This window comes from Nicotiana sylvestris, chromosome 4 (genome assembly GCF_000393655.2).
Source record: "Nicotiana sylvestris chromosome 4, ASM39365v2, whole genome shotgun sequence".
Classification (NCBI taxonomy): Eukaryota; Viridiplantae; Streptophyta; class Magnoliopsida; order Solanales; family Solanaceae; genus Nicotiana; species Nicotiana sylvestris.
The window spans coordinates 154,122,417-154,130,561 of NC_091060.1; the positions used below are offsets into that span (position 1 = coordinate 154,122,417).

The following is an 8,145-nucleotide window of genomic DNA, read 5'->3' on the forward strand; positions in this document are numbered from 1 at the left end:
GATGCTAAAATGGTGACCTTGGCCAATCCATTCCAATGATACAAAGGAGTTTACAAGATAGAGAATTGAATCTTTAAACAAGGCGAAAGTTCTGATAGTCAATCAATTAAGCTACTAAGATCCGGTCCCCCAACACTTTACTATTAGTTAATAGACCTTAAACAATAAAGTGTTGAGACCTTAAATTTGTAATACGTTAGATTAAAGCCTCATTACTTGCTTCTTTTTCCTTCTCGAAGGATCGTGTTTGACAATATAATTTGAGCATCCGACTCAAAATCCTAAAAGGTATAAGTGAAATGAGAAAAGTATATTCTTAAACATCTTCCCCCACATGTAATCATGTTATGGGAATGCGAAGTAGCCAAAAATATTATGAACTTGTTTGAAAATTCTAATACAATCAATGAGAGACCAATGTATTCTTTAACGCCTTTCTGCGCACGTAATCTTGCAATTGGTTCTTCGGCTTACACGTAATAGAACATTACTATAATCAAGGCTAGTGAACATTACTATAATCTTTCGATCAACCACTCATATATGATCAGTAGAACTATGTAGTAAAAAACGGGCTTCAATAGATGTGAAAGCTCACACGTCGCTGACAAATTTCCACTTCTCAATGCCCAAAGTATCCATACCTGCATAAAGGAATATGAGAATTTCAGCAGTAAATGATAGCATAGCAAAGATGTGCCTGAATAATATTTGCGGGGAGTACATTAGAGAAGCATTTGATTATGTATAGTCGATATGGTTAAAAGTTTCAGTAACGTATCATACTTGGTAATCAGAAAACATTAATTATTTTTCCCAAATTCATCCTCATTCCAGATTCAGTCAAATACCATTCTTAGTTAATTACATTGAATAATTTTCGGGCCAAAACTTAGAGGACAACTAAAAAAGATCAGAGGCAGTACTATTCTGGAAATTCAACTGGAACACAACTCAATGCAATTAACAATTTTCACAACAAATCAAGAATAAAAGTGTGTGATTCCTCAAAATCCAAAACATTCTTACCAGCAAATAGACGTTTTTTTAATCAGATTTGTAAAACTAAATGATAAACCAAAGAAATTGTAAAAGAAGAAAAAAAGAAGTCGTTTGAAGGAGAATGCCTACAGATTAGAACTTTAGACTGTAAAACTGAGGAAAATTGACAAATCAAGCATAAAGGAAAAAAAGTGAACTCACTTTCTTTCATCAAGAGAGTAGTCTTTGAATAGCTGCAACCTCTTCTCCTTAACTTCTCTTAGGATCTTCAAATAACCTCTCAAGAAAGGCCTCAAAATGGGAATAAAATCATCATAATTATACTCAAAACTCTGAGACAATCTCCTCCTTTCTCCATTCAAACCCTTAAGCTTTACAAAAAGTGGATCCTCATTATTAGTTGTAATCTCCACGCATTCATCTGGTAAACATTGAAGGTACGGAATACATCCTCACATTTTGAAGTTAAAGATAGCAATGCTTTTATCAATCCCATAAGCAGCGTATCTTCACAAGCTTATTACTGCGAAATATCTACATTTTAGGTAGTTCAGAAACCAAAAGGTATTTTATCGACAATGCAAAGATAGGTGAACATGTACCAGTCTATAACAAAATTGAATATTTGTTGGTAACATACTAATCATTACTCAAGAAATTCGTAATATCACAATATGCAAACGCTGGAGAAAATTAGTAAACATACTACTCATCTATATACAAAATATTGGTAACATAGCTTTAATCCTTTTTAATGGGGAAATACAGAGGTAAACCTTAACTTTAGTCGACGTCTAAAACAGTTACAAATGCTAACTCTACTTCTCTACTTTCCTATGATCGAATGCTAGTATTCAGTTCAGTTGCTGTGTAAAATAAACGCGGATGCTTAATTTGACAGTAATACCTAGAAAATCCAATTTCAAATATAAAAGTAGCAGCAAATATAGATGCATTCTAACATATAAAAAAAATATCATTAAGTGCAAAATTTATCTGGTTGTAACGCATCCAAATTTATTGTTCAGATGAATTTCAAGGGTTGAAAAATTATTAAAAAATCTTCAATAATACATCAAGGATTTTTTGCAACAAAATCCTATGCGGAGCAAAGATCAGGAATGAAAAATTGATAATAAGGGTTACTGTAGAAGAGAAAAATAACCAGGAATCAAACTGAAGAACTTTGTTCTTATGCCTGTGCCATTTTTAGCACGAACTTTATGAGAAGTGTAGGAATCCAATACATGGACAATATAATCCAAATTTTAAGCATAACACAATGATGGAGTTACCCTTTTTTTACAAGGATAAATTACGCTATTACTGCCAGGAAGGAACTTGTCCAACATTCAAAAATAAGAAAACGGCAGAAATAAGAGGAAAAAGCATCAAATGTCCCTAATTTTGGAAGTTCATTGTTATTCCTAAACAATGATCTTATTTTAAGTCCTTCAAGTTATGCTTGTTTGACATCATCACTCCTTGTATTGATTTTAGGTCACTTATCCTACCAAAAGTAAAACTTTCAGCTTATATTGTGTTATATATTAAAGGTATCCACGAAAAGATTGTCCCAAAATCTATATAAAGTAAAAGAAAAGAAGCATTGGTGAAGATCTACCGAGCTTTTATTTTTTGTCTTGAACATATTTTTCCAAAACATCTTGATTCAAATGGTGGAAGGAACGTTAATTTGACCACAAATTGAAATAAGCGAAAGCCAAATAAGTAAACTTTTAGGAACTTAGACTTTGAAAAAGATCACAAAGATAGGATTAATATATCAACTTGTTCGAACAAAGATTAGCGCGTTAAATTTATGAGCTATTGGGTAACAATTTCGTAGCACAGAGTTCATATGTCACGGTATTCATTTAATAAAGAAAATTACTAATCACTGGGTCTTCTTCTTCTTCTTCTTCATATTAGTATGAAGTTTGTTTCCGCAATAGAACAATCTAAATAAATACCCTTTTACCAGCGGCTAACAGTGATATGTCATAAATTAAAATGATGCAGCGAGAAACAGGAAAATATAGAGGCACAATCAACAGTCTAACTAAGCGGAAGAAACCAAAAAGACTATAAGTAAAAAGAAGAATCAGAACAATTGTTGAAATTGGGGACTTAAAAAGTACATGGCAAGAGCATGCATAAGAAATCTTATAGAAAATCTGATTGAAGAATTTTGTCAAACACCTGGCGAACAAAATTTATTAACATGTTACACTTTCTCTGCACGAATCCCCTCGCTACTCAGGAGAAAACACAAATACCTAGCATATAATCAAGGACTGAAAACAATCAATACAAGAAACACAGATGGAGGGGAGGAGTGAGAGCAGAATAAATCCTACACTTATATAACAAAAAGCAGATGCATTCTCACCCTTAAAATGGGGGAGAAAGTAAAAACTCTGTAGACGACTTATGAAGAAAATAAAGTAGAGGATAAATGGTATCATAAGTAAATAAAGCAAATAAGGCACCAATTTTAAGTAGTAACTGAGAAAGGCACAGAGAAACACAAGAAAATAATTTGAGTTAATTTTCAGGAAAATCAGGTAAGATCAGATATGTAATTTCTATTGATATTTCTTTCAATACCTTGGATGAAATTCGCAGGTGGATCTCAGTAACTTGGAGGAATACATTTATTTGGTAGTTGATGCTACTGTCATGTCTGGAATCAGGCCGCAAAAGGAAGCTTTTAGACCTGGCATCAATCAGTGTTGCTGTTGTCGTAAGCCTTTATAGCTTGAGGATATTTTCTGGACTACTTCAATGACTAAGCTTTTAGATCCTCTCGCTCACAGCTTCTGAAGACACAGTAGGAAATAAGGATGGAGAGGAGGTATGAGACAAGGTGTTCACAGATGGAGCGTTTCAGAAATCAAACGGTGACCACGTGTTATCAAAATTGGGCTCTACGTGTTGAGCTGTAGTACCAAGTTACAATTTTATCCTTGGTCCAGGCAAACATGTTAGCAGCAAGAGCTGCCTAGTTATCCTTATTTACATTATAGTTACAATTTTATGCTTGGGCCAGACAAATATATTAACCATGAGCTGCCTAATTATCATCATTTATAGTATAGGAATAGATATTTACAATAAAAGTAATGTTCTGCAACATGTTTATACTGACACAAGGGCCACTTCTGTTATAAATCTAGAATCACAAAATAAACTTGCTGACGGGGCTATCGAGTTGGCTGCTGAAGTGGAGTCCATGAAGGATGTTATTGAGGACAATCCGGAAAGGGGAAAACGAGCGAGACAAATGCCTTCAAAGTTACGTGATTATTTAGTGGGACGTGGGTAATGTAGTTATAGAAGTTGGTTATATAAGGCAGAGTAGTGGATTAGGAAAAGTTAGGCAGAAGTTATTGAAAATATTCTCTTCTCATCTATATCTCTGTAGTTCTACTTCTCATCTCCTTCTTCTTTCAGTTGTTACTCCCTACAACTCTATGTTAATTTCATCACTGTAATTCCCTTTACATATCAATATTAGTTATTGTTTGTGTGGTTAAGTATTATTGGTAGCAACTGCTACATTGGTGCTTTCATTCTCTTATGTCCGAATCCGAACTCAACACTCCTACAATTCCGTATGGGTCCTAATTCGGAGTTAGATGTAATCCGTTCCACGATGGATGACTTGGCTGCCCAACTCGCCAATATAACTACTCATTTGCTACCATTGGAAGAATCTCATCCACGTCCTATCGGTGAACTAGCGTCACAACATGTACATCATAAGCCGGCTCGTGTGGAATTTGTTCGTTTCTTCGGTGTTGATCCAGAAGGTTGGATCTTTCAAGCAAAACGCTACTTTGAGTTTTATGACATTGTTGACGAACAACGCTTGTCATTTGCCTCCCTTTATCTCGACGGCACGGCTCTAATTTGGTATCGATGGCTATTTCGAAATAAACAACCAAGTGACTAGAATTCTTTTACGGACAAACTTTTGTTGCGTTTCCGCACTCGTCATTTGGAAACGCCGGAGGGTCATTTATCTAAGATATTCCAGACATCGACGGTTGAGGAGTTTCAACGCCGATTTGAATCAGTTGTCAATGAGTCAATGGCCTTGCCAGAGTAGTTTCTAGTTCGTTGTTTTATTGCTGGGTTGCGAGATGATATTAATTCATCTATCTTGTTACACGAGCCTAAAACTTTAGATGAGGCCATCAAGGTGGCCCAACTACATGAGCAAAGAATAGCTGCTGAAAAAGGACCACCCGACTCGTTTTTCCTAAAACTCAACCTCTATTGCCCACTCCGATCTCATCGCCATCGACTTTCGCTTCCCCCCTAAGTCTCGCTCCAACCTTTTGGCCCTCCCATGTCCAAAACCACATACAAACCCCAATCGTCTCTCTCTTAAACGCCTTACCCCGGCCAAAATTCAGAATCGCCGTAAGAAGGGTCTTTGATATTATTGTGACGAGAAGTATTCTGCTTGTCATAAGTGAAAATCTCTTCCTCAATTATTTTTGTTAGTTAATGAGAACGAAGGAGAGACTTCGGTAGTGGAACCCCTCATTACTGATGAAGCTTTGGCAGAGGAACTCCAATGTTTAGAGGTTCAGGAACATTCCTCTATTTCTTATCATGCATTGGCAGGAGGGCATTCACCACATACACTTCGATTCACTGGCCATGTCAATGGATCTCCGGTTTAGGTTTTGCTCGATGGGGGACATGGTCAGGTTCCTCTGACTGTACAAGGTTGTGAGCTTTACCTTGATTTTTATGTGCTCGCACTACACGGAGCTGATTTGGTTCTAGGAGTTTCTTGGATTGCTACATTAGGTCCAGCAGTCAAATATTATTCCAATCGCATTTTTTAGTTCTCTTTCCAGGGAATAAGTTATCTTTGGCAAGGGGAATCGCCTACAGGGGTCCAACCAGTTCAGCTACATAGTTTACGTCATCTAACGGCTATTGATGCCATATCTTCCTTCTTTTGTTTGGAGTTGGTGCATGAGGACATGGTCACCTCTGAAAATACTCCAGTTGAACTCAAGGAAATACTCAATTCATTTGAAGATGTCTTTCAGAAACCTCTGCCTCCAGAACGATCCCAAGATCATGCGATTCACTTACAACCAGGTATCAGTCCTGTTAATGTCAAACCATATCATTATCCCTATTTTCAAAAGCATGTAATGCAGCAATTAGTCACTGAGATGTTAAAAGAATGCATCATTCGACCTAGTAATAGCCCATTCTTTTCTCCGATGCTACTAGTTCGAAAGAAGGATGGAACATGGCGATTTTGTGTGGATTATCGTGCCCTCAATGCCCTAACTGTGCGTGATCGCTTTCTAATTCCCATGATAAATGAGATTTTTGATGAATTACATGAGACTCGATACTTTTCTAAGCTGGACTTACTTTTGGGGTACCACCAGATACGTGTTCAATACGTGTTCAAACAGGAGATACTGGGAAACAACATTTAGGACTCATGATGGCCATTACGAGTTTTTGGTTATGCCATTTGGTTTATCCAATGCTCCCTCCACATTTCAAGCCACCGTGAATGATATCTTCCGACCTTACTTGTGACGTTTCGTGTTGGTTTTCTTTGACGATATACTCGTCTATAGTCATTATTGGATTGCTCATTTGACCCACCTTCAATTGGTGCTACAACTGCTCTGGCATCCCCAATTAGTAGCCAAAAGGATCAAGTGTTTATTCGGCCAACAAACTATTGATTATCTTGGACATGTACTATCTCATCAAGGATTGGCAGTCAATTCGACAAAAATTATTGTGATCTAGTAATGGCCACCTCCCAGTAATGTGAAGGATGTTCATAGTTTTTTGGGGCTCACTGGATATTATCAGAGATTCATCTATCATTATGCTTCCATCGCAGCTCCTTTGATAGACCTATTGCGCAGAGATGTCTTCCAATGGAATGAGCAAACACATGAAGCATTTGAAACCTTAAAGAAGTGTGTAAGTTCGACTCTTGTTCTTGCACTTCCTGATTTTAGTCAAGAATTTTAGCTACAAACTGATGCATCTGGTGTGGATATAGACGCAATCTTATCTCAAACGGGCCATCCTGTAGCCTTCTTTAGCATAAAATTAAGCCCCTGGATGTAATGAGCTTCTACTTACCACCGAGAGACATTTGCTATCACCCAGGCAGTTGGTAAATGGTGACAATATTTACTTGGATGCAAATTTACAATACTCACTGACCAACAAGCACTTCGAAATCTTACCACTCATACAAAACATGTAACGACCCGACAGTCGTTTTGAGAATTAGACCCCTGATCCCCTATTATCTGCTTCCCCCATATCTATTTCTGCTATTGTGACTTGTCGGGAGGTTTCATTTCGTTTTTGGAAGTGTTTGGGACACTTAGTCCCTAAACGAAGGCTTAAATCTTAAAATTTGGATCGTGGTCGAAATTATGTGAAGACGACTCCGTAATGGAGTTCCGTTGATTCCATTAACTCCGTTGAGTGATTTCGGGCTTTGGAGCGTGTCTGGATTGTGTTTTGGAGGTTCGTAGCTCATTTAGGCGTGAAATGGCAAAAGTCGAATTTTTGGAGTCCTGGGCTGGTAATGGAATTTTTGATATCGGGGTCAGAATCCAATTTCGGAAGTTGGATTAGGTCTGAAATATTTAATATGACTTGTGTGCAAAATTTTGGGTCAGTCGAACGTGGTTTGGTTGGTTTCGGCATCGTTTGTCGAATTTGGAAGTTTCAAGTTCCTTAAGTTTGATTCGGAGGATGACTCATGATTTTAACATTGTTTGATATGTTTTGAGGGCTCTACTAAGTTTGTATGGTATTTTAAGATTAGTTGGTATATTTGGTTGAGGTCCCAGGGGCCTCGGGTGTGTTTTGGATGCTCAACGGGTTGCAATTTGGACTTAGGCCATTGCTGAGTTATGCCGGTTCCTGGTGTTTCCGCACCTGCGGAGGGGAGACCGCAGGTGTGGGCTCGCATGAGTAGTTGTTAAATTGCAGATGCATCCTTAATCTGGGCAGCCAGTGGTCGCATGTGCGGTGAAGGGAACACAGAAGCGGACTCGCTCCTGCGGAGAAAGAATCGCAGAAGCGAGGGTAGATCGCAGAAGCGAACCAATGATGCGT

The 8,145-nt window shown here is 37.7% G+C and overlaps 1 long non-coding RNA gene across 1 annotated transcript; it reads right to left on the reverse strand.

Annotated features, from left to right (window-relative positions):
• Window positions 1-291: 291 nt before the first annotated feature.
• On the reverse strand, window positions 292-3,971 carry LOC104237119 (uncharacterized). Its single transcript, XR_713552.2, has 3 exons — window positions 3,613-3,971; window positions 1,204-1,536; window positions 292-644 (listed from the first exon to the last, which is right to left on the reverse strand). It is a non-coding gene; the product is annotated as an uncharacterized lncRNA (long non-coding RNA).
• Window positions 3,972-8,145: the final 4,174 nt, after the last annotated feature.